This window comes from Zalophus californianus, chromosome 11, assembly GCF_009762305.2.
Source record: "Zalophus californianus isolate mZalCal1 chromosome 11, mZalCal1.pri.v2, whole genome shotgun sequence".
Lineage (NCBI taxonomy): Eukaryota > Metazoa > Chordata > Mammalia > Carnivora > Otariidae > Zalophus > Zalophus californianus.
In genome coordinates, this window is record NC_045605.1 from 25,389,939 (window position 1) to 25,405,277 (window position 15,339).

The 15,339-nt window shown below is 42.6% G+C and overlaps 1 protein-coding gene across 2 annotated transcripts in view; it reads left to right on the forward strand.

Annotated features, from left to right (window-relative positions):
• The window catches only part of TMEM45B (transmembrane protein 45B), a 50,794-nt gene that overhangs the window by 17,019 nt on the left and 18,436 nt on the right, over positions 1-15,339 (forward strand). Inside the window, exon 1 of one of the 2 annotated variants that reach the window (XM_027578824.1) lies at positions 2,270-2,384. The exons of the other annotated variant lie outside the window; for it this stretch is intronic. The gene's annotated coding sequence lies outside the window, so the exon portion shown is untranslated. Of the gene's footprint in view, positions 1-2,269; positions 2,385-15,339 lie in introns of those variants that run through there. 2 annotated transcript variants of the gene reach the window in all.

Consider the following 15,339-nt stretch of genomic DNA (forward strand, 5'->3'; position numbering starts at 1 on the left):
CAATAAAGTCTTCAAATTGAAATTACTGGGCAAAGTAAATAGTATATTTAGATCTTTCTTTAATCCATCTTCAACTTTTGTTGATTCATGGTCTAAGCAAGGAGGAAAGATACTCTGCATTTGTTAGGGTATGGATTTGGCTGCATGTAACAAAAACCTCCAATCACTGGGACTCATACCAGATATAATTTTATGTCTCTTTCATACAACCATCTGGAGATGGGCATTCCAGGACTGGTATAGAACCCAGACTCCTTTCATCCCCTTACTCCACCATTCATTTTCCAAGATGGCTCACGACCATCTCCACATTCCAGTCAGTAGGACAGGTCAGGGGAGAGGATGGGCACGTCCCCTTCCTTTCAAGACTCCACCCAGCAGTAGCCAGTACCATTTCCGCTTCCAACCTATTGTCCCGAACTTAGTCATATAACCCATCCTAGCTAAAAGGGAGGCTAGAAAAAATGGTACTCATTCTGGATGGCCATGTGCCCAATTAGGATCATGATGGCCCAGGGGAGATTTGATAATGAGCAAGTCTATGATTAAGATCTTCCAAAAGAATACCCCATTATGTCAGCAGTATTTATAAAGTAAAAATTTCCCATTGAATTAAAAGACATCCTTGGATCTGTTTCTAGACACTAATCTGTTTCATTGTTATATTAAATGGCTTTATCATAATTGGTAGCTGTTCTTGTATTAACTTATGGCAGTTGATATATTAATCATTTATCTTTTGTTAACTCTTTGATTTAAGCTACTTGATTTGTGTTATTTTGCCAAGTTAAAGGCAGTCAAACTTACTTGGCAAAAACTAGTTTGTCCTGACACTTGGATATGATAATTTGAGGCAGATATAATTTTCTTAGTTCCAATTTTTCAATATTAAGAAGCATCTCTACCCACCAGTAACTACAACTGAGAGGTCACCCATCCTGTTTCATCCTCATAGCCTTAGAGGAAAACATCACTTAAGAGAAAGCCGCCTGACCATTGCAGGGATCTAGTAACAGGGAACAGAGTTCCCCAGGGTAACAGACACCCAGGACTCCACCTGTCACCCATTTCAAAAAACAATGGATGTGAGCAAATGCCAAGATGAGGCCTGGTAGTTAGATAAACTCCTAAGCTGATGGGAAATAAAAGAGGTGCTCTCCCAGCTCCTGGTGCTGGCACATTATCCATCTGACTTGTGTGGCTCAATTAGCCTTTTAACTGATAGCAGTGCTTCTGCCATTATCTTCCGCTTCATTCACTCTGTTTGATAGGCCTCATTCACTCTGTTTCATGGAGGAAAGATTTGCTCAGGTTGATGCCTTATTCTCAGAAGTGCCTTCCTCTGACTTTATAGAAAAGAAAAGCAATTTGATCAAAAGAAGCCATAGCTGGGCTCCGGTGCCCTGCCGCCTTGCTCCTGTATATCCTTTGCCTTTCTTTCTTTAAAACCTACATAGAGCATCTTTTCCATGAACCCTCTCTTGGTTTCCAGTACTGACAACAATGGAATAAGCTGGAAGGCATCTTAGAGATCTAGAAGGGAGGTTCTCAACCCTGACTTCCTGCGGTCACCTAGGTAACTTTTAACAGGTCCTTCTGCCCTCATTCCTCCCTAGATTTTGATCAGTAGGTCTGAAGTGGAGCCTTAGCTCTTGCTAAGGGGTAAGTTTTAACTTCCACAGGGTATTATGAGTAATAAGAGTAGAAAACTACGAGGCCAACACCTTAACTGACAGATAGGGGCACTGAGACCACATGACAATACAAAGAAAGTCTTGCGTTTCTTCGTAGGAAGGGAGCCCCTTCCAGCAGGGACTTTCCTTCGCAGCTCTTCCTCCAGCACCTGGAACTGGTGCGCATCTAACGTGCGGCAGATCTGGCAGCATGAACGAAGGAAGGAATCCATGTGACACTAAGCTTAAACCAGAAAATCGGACTCTGGTCCAGGATATGACACCACAGGCTTCCTTTGCTGGAGGGAGATCCGTGACTAGTTCGCCGGTGTGTTCACCGCGATTATTGGCTCGGTAAACAGCCTTCCTTGCGACAGCCTCTGGCCCCGAATCCTCGCCGCCTCCCAGGCTGTGTAAGTGCTTTGCATCACAGGAGGTCACGGCTGGTCGCAGTTGGCCTTGAGTGCCCAGGAACCGGCCCCCGTCCGAGCACACCTCAGGGCGTGTCTTGGGGCCAGGGAACACCTCGGCGGGAGTGTCAGGGGCGTGGAGGGAAGCGCGGGCATTGAGACCGGAGGCCCCGCACGCCCGCGAGGGCGGGGAGAGGCGGCCAGTGGTGGGGAGGGCGGGTCGGGCGCTCGCACCTGCCGGGTGGCTGCAGCAGTAGGCGCTCGACGCGGGCAGCGGAAGGCTCCGGGGCGCTCCGCGCAGGTGAGCCGCCGCTGCGGGCTGGGGGCTCGGACCCCCCAGCGGGCCGGGCCAGGAGAGGGGGCCTCCGGCGGGGAGGGGAGCCCGGCCAGGGCAGGGCAGGGCAGGGCGGGGGCGGGTGGGGGGGGGCTCGAGCAGGAGAGCCGGAGGGGCCCGGACGGCCCAGGGGTGGGGCAGCTGATCCGGGAGCCCCTGAGCGCGCACCGCTGTGGGGTCGGCGGCGGCCGCGGGGTGAAAACGGCTGCGTCCCGGGCCAGTCGGGGGGACCGTGTGGCAGGGCCAGAGGAGCTTCGAAGTGTGAAGCCCCCGCCCTCCATTCCTCCCCGCGGATCCGAGGATCCGAGGACACCCCGCCCGGGGCCGGCTCCTCGCTGGCCCAGAGACCGGTCGGCTGCGCGTCGCCGTGGGCACTTAGCGCCCTACCGTCCGGCTCGGGAGCGCCAACCCCCAAATACGACGAGCCAGAGACTCTCCTTAAGCCAGGAAGCCCAGAATTCAATAATAAGAGGCGATTGACTGATAAAGTTCCCCGAGTCGTGATTTCGCTTCCACTGCGGCTTCAGTGGGTAGGAGCCAAGAGGGACGATGAGCAGGGGTTGGGGAGGTTCACGTTGGACCTGAAAAGCGGTTTAGGCCACCCGTCTGGGTCCAGAAGGATAACCTCTGGAGATATATTCTAGCCCTAGATGTAAGAAGGATTTGCGCTTCAGAAAGGGAAATCCGTCGCTTTATGAAATAGGTCTTTTAAAAAATTTTGGCCAGTCACCTCTTCTAAGAAGTGACCCATTTCCTTCACCAGCTCTGCCGCCATTTGCACCCGTGGCTGCCATGTTCCTCCGCGTCCCTGACCGTTTGCCCCGTGGCCCCGCCCCCAGCTCTGTTGGGCTCAGAAAGTGGTGGAAGAATTTTATCTGGGTCTTTACATTCACTTTAATAGGTAGTACGGCTTATTGTTCCTAAGAAACATGTAACATTTAACCAGATGTGCAACCTGCTCAGTACAGTCTGGAGTTTGTTCCTTGTCAAACCTTGTGGAGGACAATCCTAACACACCGTGAGATACCAGGCCAGGGCCACTTCCGGCGTCGTTCTTCCTGAGAGTTGATCCACTTTATAAGGATTACTTACCCTCTGCTCCTAGAGTTTCTGGAAAAGACGTGGAATTGATATGAAGGCTTTATTGAATATGGTGCCTTGATTTTACAAGGGAGAGTGCCTGACGTAAGCAGAAGGGAAGCATTATTTCTGGTTGGGCATTATTAGTTCTGGTATTAGGACAGCCAAGTATTCAATTCCCTTTTAAAGGACTTTGATTTCCTCTCACTCCTTCCATGGGAGGCAAGACAGTACCACCACATACTTATCTCATGCTGTGTGTTTTTCCATATATTCTGTGGATTCCTCCCTCAGCCTTCTGATGGGCAATGGTTGTGATGACCCAGGTGAAACTGTAAGCTCGAGTTTGACTCCAGTGATTCTGTTTGGGTGTGCCCCAATATGTCCTTGGTTGTGTCTCTTGCCTAATCTTAGCAAATAGCACTTTGAGATAGGGAGAGAAAAGGACTAAAGAGAAAGAAAGACTTCTGCTAACTTGAAAGTTAACATCGGCTGCCATGCTAAATTGGTTAAAGTACAGATATTACTTATGTTGGTTATAATCAAAGGATTATCTCTTTTCCTCAAACGTATTTGCCTGTTGGAAATGGATAAGGGCAGTTTTACCATATGTAGAACCACTCCCATAGCCAAAGTTCCTGTTATTGCAAAACTTTTTATAATTGCGGGTAAGAGAATGGAAGTCACCACTGTGTCATCAACTAATGGATGCATACAAGACAGATTTCAAATCTGTATATATTTCTAGAGACAGGTTGCAAGACAAAAACTAGATCATGCACGGGTGCCTGGGTGGCTCAGTCGTTAAGCATCTGCCTTCAGCTCAGGTCATGATCCCAGGGTCCTGGGATTGAGGTCCCACATCGGGCTCCCTGCTCAGCAGGAAGCCTGCTTCTCCCGCTCCTGCTCCCCCTGCTTGTGTTCCCTCTCTTGCCATCTCTCTGTCAAATAAATAAATATTTTAAAAAAAAAACAACTAGATCATGCACAATACTACACAATATCCAGTAGGAACAATTAGAGGCAACCGGTAAGTCCTGTAATCCCCACACTTCCTTTGAACTCAGTTTCCCTTTTAACTAGTCTTCTCCCCCAAACCTTTACTGGGGGCTAGAAATAAACAGAGATGATTTGAATTTTAGATCTTTTTCTTTGTCTTGTCTGTTCTCTGTGTCACAGGCTCCACTTCTGAATGGACAGAGAAACTCAAAAAATTCTTCCTTATGTGAGGAAGAATTTAAGCTAAAGATACCAAAGTGCACTCATGTGTTCCCTTGCAGGATTTAGATATTACAAGCCGTTGTTGATACCTTGCTGGTATCCCATCAAAAGGGGGCTTTACAGAGTACAAGGCGATTTCCATAAGCAGCACTGTGAGGAAAGAGTAATTGCTTAGTTCATAAATGGGGGAAACTGAAACTTAAAAATACTGAGTATCTGGTCTGGAGTTATCCAGCTGTTAGTGGCAGAGCCAGGACTCAAACCAGAATTCCTTCCATAATACCTCAGCTACCTACACGGTGTCTTTTGTTTGCTCCTTTAATTTAAGGATGGGGAGTTGTTTGTGATTTTTTTCTCCTGACCTTTTATTGAATATAGTCTCTGACTTGAACTCCTAGAATCTAAATTTAGGAAACGTTCTTGTTTGGTAGATTTCATTCGTACCTTTGTACAGTGTAACTGCAAAAATATTTTAGAGCTGAGGATAGCCTGAAATATTATCAAGCCCAATCTTTTTGTTTTTTCAAAGAACAAGGGGAAATACAGGGAAAACTAAGCAAGTACCCAAACCTACTTTGCTAAAAGCGAGGCCTGCCAGTGTTCAGACTCTTTCCAGCATGTGGTCCCTTGAGGATTTCCTAGATATATAAATCAAGTGGTTCAGTTTGATTTACTCTATTGCTTTGGGGTCTGTGGTAGCAAACCAGAGCCTCTCTGAATCCTGGACTCAAATATCTGTAGATTCTTCTGGTCTTACTGGGATTCCACATTCCATGAGGGAAAGAGCCGATTGGTCTGGTGCATTGTGTTGTTCTAAGCACAGGGCACTCAATAAAATGTGTTCAATACCCATCAAATAAACATTTGAACAAGTATGAGATGTCATTAGGACTTCATTCAGCTACAAGTAACAGAAAATCCTACTATAGTAACTTAATAGTGAGGAGTTTGTTTTTCTCAAATAGCTAGATGTCTAGAGGTGAGAAGCTCAGGACTGGGCCAGTTTCCTCTGTCTCCTGCACCACCATCCTTAGTATGTGGCTTTCCTCCTCACTGAGAGACAGGCACCTCTTCTTTTCAGAGAGGGCTTACCAGAAAAAAGGGCAGAATGAAGGGCAGAAGACATGTGCCAGCTGAACCTGTGTTTTTGTAATAATAAGAAAGCTTACCCATCTGGAAAGCTCTACCCAGTAGACTTCTTATACCTCATTCATATAAAACTAAGTCGCATAGCCACTCCTAACTGTAAGGGAGCCTGAGCAAATCTAGTGTTTTAGTCGGCCATGTGCCAATACAACAAAATAGGGTTTCTGTTAAGGAAGAAGGGGAGAATGGTTATTGGGTAAACAATTAGCAGTACCTGCCATAGTGTGTTTTACGAGTCATTGACTTCTTTGTTTCTACATGGATTGTTGTTGTTGCTTTATTTTTACTCTTTGTTGTTGTTCTTGGTTTACTAAAAAAGTGATAGATAACACAGTGGTTGTAGAGGAACTTTTTAAAATTATAGATTCTGAGGTCCAACCGAAGAAATGCTGATTATTTAGGTCTGGGATGAATCTATAAATCTGAATTATATAAACTGACACTCCAGATAATTTGAATGCAGGTGGTCACAGGATCACAATTTGAAAAAACATTGAATTGGGGAGTGGTTTAGAAGAGGCACTTTCATTTTATTTCCAAAGTCTTTCCTGCCTCGTTCCTCTTGAGGCTATTACTTTCTTTTTTAATTTTCTATTTTGGTAGTATAAATAATATGTAGTCTTAAAAGTCACAAGTTCTACAATAGGTTCTTACTAAGTCTACACTGAGCTACCTCCCTAAAGGCAACTATTTTCAATGCTCTCGGCTACGTTTTCTATCATATTTACCACCATATTCCCAAATAACATGCTAATACGGGCTATTTCTCTTTCTTTTCCCAGTTCTGGATAGTATCTACTGACATCCTGCCTGGGAGGATAAGGGTCTCTCCCTCATACCCTCATTATTCTTTCTCACATTTGCTTCCCTTTCTTGCAAGGTCCCAATATACTTATATCCTAATTTTTTTGATATAACAGTATTTGGGTGTGGTGTTTACATATTATGACTCTGTAAATGTTATTCACAACCCAGCTATGTGATAAACCATGATTTCTATACTTCCTTTCTTGTACAACCTTTTTCTATCCCCTAGACTTAGTAATTGCTACCTCTTTTTCAGTTGCTTAGTGTTTTTTGAACACGCATTACAACTCTGACTCAAACTTTGACAGGATGGTAAAATTCCTCCCACAAAGCATCAAGTAAGTAGTCAATTTGATTTGCTTTTCTTGGAAGCATCCTGCTTGCCCCCCGCCCCCATTCTCTGGGACTGGTTATTCTGAGCCCCTTGTTACATTGGGAGTTCCTCTGGCTGCCACCTTGTGGATTGTACTGGATTCTGATTCTTGGATTACATGCCTTCTCACTCAGTTTGGTTTTGCTGGAGCATAGCTTCCTGAGAAAGGGTGCATGGGAGAGAGAGGCAGATTTATCCTGAAGGTGATGAAGCTCACGGGGCCTCTGTGAGGGCTGCAAAGTGTTCCAAGTTGACGAGTTGGGAGGAAAAGCCAGGTCACCATCATGAAGTATTTTGGCACATTTTCTAAAGAGATCTTAGAAGCGAGAGCCATGAACCTCCAAGGCTCCCATTTGTTGTGATTTTTTTTCTCACTCTAAATAAATATTCACATCCACACCCAATTTTGTGTTTGTAATTTTATGACTTTTTCTTAAAAGGGGGCTTTCTCAAATTATGTAAGATGGCAGGCCCCACAAGACCTGGCTGCTTTTTCAGACTTTGTACGTTCAAGATGTCATTTTTCTTCCTTCACATTTGATTGATGGTTTAGCTGAATATAGGATATTAATTGGAATTAACTTCCCCTCAGAATATTGAAAGCATTGCTCCATTTTCCTCTATCTTTGATAGCTCAGTTGAGAAGTTGATGCCATTCTGGTTTCTGATCCCTTGTGTTTTGTTTTTATCTCTGGAAGTTTGTAGGGTTTCCTTTTGTTTATTCCTCATGTTCTGATATATCATGATGTTATGTTGTTAGTTGATTTTGGCTTTGGCTTTTTCCCCCCATTGTTTTAGGTACTTTAAAGGCCTTTTCAATCTAAAAATCATATTCTTCAGTTCTCAGTTTTGTTCTGTTGCATAATTCCTCTGTTCTTTCTGCAATTTACACTAAATTACTTAGATGCTGGGAGTTCTTGAATCTGCCCTCTTATTTTATCTTTTCTATTTCTATTTTTATAAAAAAACCTCTCGGGGTGCCTGGGTGGCTCAGTCGTTAAGCATCTGCCTTCGGCTCGGGTCGTGGTCCCAGGGTCCTGGGATCAAGCCCCGCATCGGGCTCCTGCTCCACGGGAAGCCTGCTTTTCCCTCTCCCATTCCCCCTGCTTGTGTTCCCTCTCTCTCTGTGTCTCTCTCTGTAGGATAAATAAAATCTTTAAAAAAAATAATAAAAAATAAAAAACCTCTCATATTTTAGTTCTAATAAATCTTCTAACCCTCATAAATTTTTAAATTTCTACCATCATATATGTATGTGATATATATATGCTTTTTTTTTGAGAGAGAGGGGATGAGCGGGGAGGAGGGGCAGAGGGAGAGGGAGAAGTATGGTGGGGGGGGGGGGGGGCGGTGATTGATCCCAGGACTCTGGGATCATGACCGGAGCTGAAGGTAGATGCTCAAGAGCTGGGTGGCAGATTGAGCCGCCCAGGCACCCCTTCACAGGTCATTTAGAAGAAGATTTAATTAAGGTGGAAAATTATAATTAGCTTAGTATTTGTCTTTAAGAGGTTATATTGAGAAAATATTTTTCCAACACCTTAGAGAATGTCTTAGTTATAGAATTTGGGAGAAAATTTCTGCCTTGAAAGTCACTCTCCAAATCCATACTATTTTCTTTCTTTCAGCCTGGCATGTGATAACCCAAACTTGGGGCAGATTCAGCCCCCTTTCTTTGCTGGGAAAGTTTTAGATCACCTAAAAGCATCAGATAATATGTGTCCGTGGTTTAGCTTTTAGTGACCTCTTCACTGGAAAGCCTAGGCGTGAGATACCAGATTTTCTACTGTTGGCTCTTCCTTCTCAGGCACCTTTAAAGACAACTGCAAAGCCCTTGCAGGCTAGGGCCCAACCTTGGTGTCTCTGTTTCTCCAGCACCTAGAACCATGCTGATACACAAGAGGCCCTGGATAGATGTTGCTTGAATCAAATTGATTCCATACCCACTTTAAATTAACCTTTCCTAATGGTCCCCTTGCTGTTTCCTCTGTTTCTTTCGCATCTTTTTATGTCACTTTTGCTGTAAGATGATACCTCATTCTCGAATTTGATGTGTAGATATGTTGGAAAACAGACTGGGAAGATCTACCAGGACTCCAGGTAGAATTTCCAGGGGGTGAAAACTCCCCATATCATCTTACTGAAGATGTAATAATTTCTTAGGTCATCACCAAACACCCTACATCTTGGTATCATCTGAACCACAGTTGTATTTGAATGCTTTTTTTTGCCTCGTAGTCCGTGCCTCACTTATACTGTCCTTTGCTTCCTTCCACTCTCTTTGATCTGGCCCCTGCTTTGCCCAGACCTTCTCTTTGTTCTGTTCTAATGTTGTTTTTCTGCCTCCTCCTCTCCCTACCTTCATCTGCCATCTGGTATATTTTGCAGAAAGCACAGTGATGTACTAATTTCAGAAGACCTACCCTGCCTATCAGGAAGACATCTTTTTAAACTAACCCAGAATAATAATAATGAAGAATGAAAAATATCTCTCTTCTGGCTGTTGTTGAGATTGTTTCTATGCTTTGTTCCCACTGGGATTGTTTATTTTTATATGGAAGGCTCTAGAACAAGAGCTAAACTACAAGATCACTGTAAAACAGTGATCTGTAGATTAGTGTTTCTCAAACGCTATCACTCACCACAGAACTGGTACTCTCATGGCATGGAGGCTTGGCTGAAAACAGCATGGCATAAGCTACAGTCTCTCTCAATGCTAAACAGTATAGGCTACCCCAAAATACATCTCTGTTTTAACAAAATCATTTTTCCCCAAATCTTGAGGTAAAATTGATACTACAGGATGATAACCGTGTTGTCATGTGATTCCAGATATTTTTGGCTTACCCATACATGGTCTAAGAGGCATAGTACAAGATGATCTCTGAAGGACTCATCTAGCTCTAAAAATTATATGAAAAAAGTAATGTTAGCAGCAACCTTACTAATGACTAGACCTAGGACTAGTTCTTCATGATTCAGGATTACAGCTAAATTGAATCAGTTCAGTTCAGATCAAGAACGACTATTATATGGCAAGCTTTGTGCTAAGTTGTGGGAAGTTTAAGATGAGGCAGATAAGATCTCTGCTCTTGAGGTACCTATAGTCTAGTGAGTAAGGCATGTAAATGTGTAATTTTCATATGACAAGCTAAGAGATAAAAATCAAGATATGCATAAGGGTACTATGGTAGCACTGAAGAAGGGGGAGGGAACAGCATGAACGAAGTGTATACTGTAAAGTTTTTGGTGGGAAGAAATGGGAAATGAGGCTCAAGAGACAGTCCAAGGGCCAGGTTCTGGGTATATGCCATGCAAAGGGGTGGACTACATCAGTGTGGTGGTTAGTCAATGAAATATTTTAAATTTTATAGTGGTGTAGTCAGATTTACATTTTAGGCAGCTGATGCCAGTGGCAGAGTAGAAGAAGGATTTATGGATGGCAGGATTACAAGCATTACAGTAGTCAAGGCAAAAGACAATGAGAGCCTAAATGAGATAACCATTGTAGGAATAGAAAGGAAACAGAGAACACCAGAAAATTTGGGGAAGCAAAATAAGCAGAGTATTTAGTCTCTTGGGAAATTGGGGCACTGCGGGGCAGAGTGGGGGATGAAGGGGTATCTAGAATGAGTCCTAGGAACCTGACTTTAGGAGCCACTACCCAAGTTTGAGATACAGAACAGAAGCCAATTTGGTGGGGAAGGAAGATGATGAATTCAGGTTGGGACCATGTTGACTTCAAGGTGTCTAAGAAGAATCTGTGTGTTTATGTGTGTGTTTGTTGGTTCACCAGGTTGTTAGATATATGAGTCTGAAACTGAGGGCAAAGGTCAGGCTAGAGATAAGAGTCATCAGCGTACAGGTGGTAATTGAACTATGGGTGTGTATGAGTTCTTGCAAGAAGAAGATTATATACAGAACAGTGGACCAAAGGGTGCTAGTGTTTAAGAGACAGGAAAAAGAAGAGAGCCTTTCGAAAGAGAGGAAGAAGATTACAGAAGATGACAAGAGCTAGGACAGAAGAGTATCATGAAAGCCAAAAACAGAAGGTAAATTCCAAAAATAAGTGATAAGTGACATCTTCAACTAGAGCAGCACTAGAACAGAAGAGAGGTCTATTCAGATAATATTTTAAAGATTCCCACTGATGAAACAATATGGAGAACATTTGGTGATATCTACGAATACAATTTCAGGATCGTGATAGTGAAGGAGGAGAAGCAAACAGAGAAAGCAACTGTCTTTCCAGGTTTTTTCCAAGAAACTTAATGATTTTGACAATGCTTGACTGCATTACACAAAACCATCAAAATCCCTTTCTATGAAAGAATATTTTATGTAAGTGGTAATTTAGTTCAATAATTACTGACTTTCCAAAGAATTTTAATACTAGAAATTGTTTTTAATTATTTATAAATAAACCTTTAGCAAAGGAGTTTTGGCTCGACTAGGGGAGATGGTGAGAAAGAGATCCACATATTTTGAGAATACATACATAAAGTTTAAAAAAATTTGCAAAACTATTACATTGTTCAAGATAACGTATGTAGTAAATGTATGTGGTATATAGTAAAACAAAAGTGAGTGAATGCTAAACACACAATTCAAAATGATGTTTACTTCTCAAGAGGAAGGAAGGAGAGAAGCCATCAAGGAGGTGTCAACAGGAAGTTCCAAGGATGTTAGTAATGTTCTCTTTCTTAAGCTGGGTCATGGGACACAGTTGTTGTCATTCTTTATAACTTTTACATACATTAGCCATATTATTTTTATGTTTGAAATAGTAAATAGGAAGAGAGATACACAGTGGTTCTTCAGAGACCCACGGTAAAAGCAGATTTTTTTGGTTTCTTTTTCCTTTTCCTTTTGTTATTTTGTGTGGGAAAAGTCTTGAGCCTGGTTATAGTTGAAGGAAAGGAGGCAACAAAGAGCGAGAGAAGTTCTGAGTATAGAAGCAGACCCAGAGGACGCAGATGGAAGACTGGCCTATCAGAGGGGTCAATTTGAGAGAGTAGATGTGGATATAAATGCATTTGTAGGTGAGAAGAGGAGATTGTGATTGGTGTCTTCTAGTCTCGATTATGTTCATGGAATGAGAGGAAAGGTTTACCCAGAGTTGAGTGAACTCAGGCTTGAGGGAAGGGATGAGTTTTCAAAAACCAGACTATGGGAATTGGGAGTAAGACCTTGCACCTGTCAAAAAGCACTGCCAAGTGCTGTAGAAGGCCCAGCATCCATCTTGTTCATTGGTGTCAATGCTGAACAAGTTCACGGATAGTACAGAAGGAAGGAAAAATATATTAGAAATGTGCTCCTTGTTGCTTAAAAAGTAAGCCAAACTTTCAAGTCCAGGAATGCCCGTCCTGCTCTAATGTATGCCGAAGTGACTCACTTGTCCTTGTTGGTGACAACCACAACTTTAGTTCCATTCTTCCCCCCACACGTCTGACTTGCTCTGTCCTTTTCATGTTTCATTTCATTTTTGTGATGTGTTAGGAGCAAACACAGAAAGTGATTTTAGAACTAGGAAAAGCTATGGAGATGACCTCTTCCAAACTACGATTTAACAAGGAAATTATGATCCTGAGAGGTTACATATCTTGCTCAAGGTCACAGAGTTTAAGTTCTTAGCAAATGTGGACTAGAACCCAGGTGAGCAGACTCAGAAGGCCAGTGTTCTTTATTAGTTCTTGGGAAATCATGGAACTTAGCCCAGATTTGTTCTTCAGTCTTGAATTCAGGATTCCAGTAAGGCTGCCTAATTTTAATGACAGTTTGAAAGAGGCAATCAAGAAAGGCCCAGCTCTAACACCAGCCCCCTCTGTGATTAGAGGATTGCAATCAGTATATTTCATGACATTCAACCTTCCACAAGCTATGGCTCTGTACTAGATTATAAACTCCTTAAGGATAGGGGTCATTTTTTTTTTTTTTAATCACCCGGTGCTCATCATGACAAGTGCCCTCCTCAATCCCCATCACCTATTTCACCCATCCCCGCCCCACCTCCTCTCTGGTAACCATCAGTTTATTCTCTCTAGTTAAGAGTCTGTAGTTTTCTTTCTTTCTTCTTTTCTCTTCTTTCCTTCCGTTCTTTCTTTCGTTCTTTCTTTTTGTCAGAGAGACAGAGAGAGAAAGAGAAAGAGCGCACAAGCAGGGGGAGCAGCAGTCAGAGGGAGAAGCAGTCTGGCTCCTCACTGAGCAGGGAGCCCGATGGAGGGCTCGATCCCAGGACACTGAGATCATAACCTGAGCTAAAGGCAGACACTTAACTGACTGAGCCACCGAGGCATCCCAAGAGTCTATAATTTCGTGATTTGTCTTTCTTTTGTCGTTTTTTTTTTGCTTTGTTTCTTAAATTCCACATATGAGTGAAATCATACAATAATTGTCTTTCTCTGACTGACTTCTTTTGCTTAGCATAATACTCTCTAGTCTCACCCATGTCACTGAAGATGGCAAGATTTCATTCTTTTTTATGGCTAATAGTCCATTGTTGTATACATATATGCACACATATATATATACACACACCAATCTTCCTTATCCATTCATCAATCAATGGACGCTTGGGCTGCTACCATATTTTGGCTATTGTACGTATTTAATGCTGCTATAAACATAGGGGTGCATGTATCCCTTTGAATTAGTATTTTTGTATTCTTTGGGTAAACACCCAGTAGTATGATTGCTGGATCATAGGGGTAGTTCTATTTTTCTTTTTTGAGGAACCTCCATGCTGTTCTCCAGAGTTCACCAGTTCATACTCCCACCAACAGTGCATGATTGTTCCTTTTTTTCCACATCCTCACCAACATCTGTTGTTTTGTTGTGTTGTTGATTTAGCCATTCTGACTGGTGTGTGGTGATATCTCATTATAGTTTTGATTTGCATTTCTCTGATAATGTGTGATGATGAGCATCTTTTCATGTGCCTGTTGGCCATCTGTATGTCTTCTTTGGAGAAATGTCTGCTCGTGTCTTCTGCCGATTTTTAATTGGATTATTTGGTTTTTTGAGTGTTGAGTTTTATAGTTCTTTATACATTTTGGATATACTGGATATGTCATTTGCAGATATCTTCTCCCATTACATAGGTTGCTGTTTAGTTTTTCTGATGGTTTCCTTTGCTGTGCAGAAACTTTTTGTTTTGATGTAATCCCAGTAGTTTATTTTTGCTTTCATTTCCCTTGCCTCCGGGGACCAATCTAAAAAAAAGTTGCTATGGCCAGTGTCAGAGAAAATCCTGTCTGTGCTCTCTTTTAGGATGTTTATGGCTACAGACCTCACATTTAGGTCTTTAATCCATTTTGAATTTATTTTTGTGTATGGTGTAAGAAAGTGGTCCAGTTTCATTCTTTTGCATGTTGCTGTCCAGTTTTCCCAATGCCATTTGTTGGAGACTATATTTCTCCCAGTAGATATTTTCTGCTTTGTCAAAAATTAATTGACCATTTAATTGTGGTTTATTTCTGGGTTTTCTATTCTGTTCCATTGATCTGTGTGTCTATTTTTATGACTATACCATTACTGTTTTGATTACTACAGCTTTGTAATATAACTTGAAGTCCAGAATTGTGATGCTTCCAGCTTTGCTTTTCTTTTTCAAGATTGTTTTGGCTACTCAGGGTCTTTTGTGGGTCCATACAAATTTTAGGAGGGGTCGTTTTTATTTGTTTTATTATTTCCTCAGCACCCAGCATAGAGTCTTATATTTAATAGGATCACATGAAGGAAGGAAGGAAGGAAGGAAGGAAGAGGAAGGAAGGAAGGAAGGAAGGAAGGAAGGAAGGAAGGAGGAGGGAGGGAGGGAGGGAGGGAGGGAGGGAGGGAGGAGGGAAGGAAGGAAGGAAGGAAGAAGGAAGGGAGGGAAGGAGGGAGGGAGGGAGAGAGGGAGGGAGGAAAGAAGGAAAGAAGGAAGGAAGGAAAGAAGGAAGGAAGGAAGAAAAGAAGGGAGGAAGGAAAGAAACAGACCATCTTTTGCTTAGAAATCAAACTCAGCAGGAAGGTAACTGAGCTCTCGTTCATGGAATTTTGTTCCATAGCTCATGAAATCATGCAGAACAGGGTTCAGATTCTTATTCTCGTCTTATGCCTTCTGACCAGTTGTTCCAAGGACCCACCTACAGAGAAAATAACAGTGACAGTAGTAGTTATGAAATTTTAAAAAGAGTGATGGACTCCGGAGTGACTTAAGGGCTCTCAGGCTACTGTAGAGCAGGGATACACTCTGCCAGAAGTTCAGGACTAAAGCACCATCACATCAGCTGTGGGCAACAGAGAATTTTCACC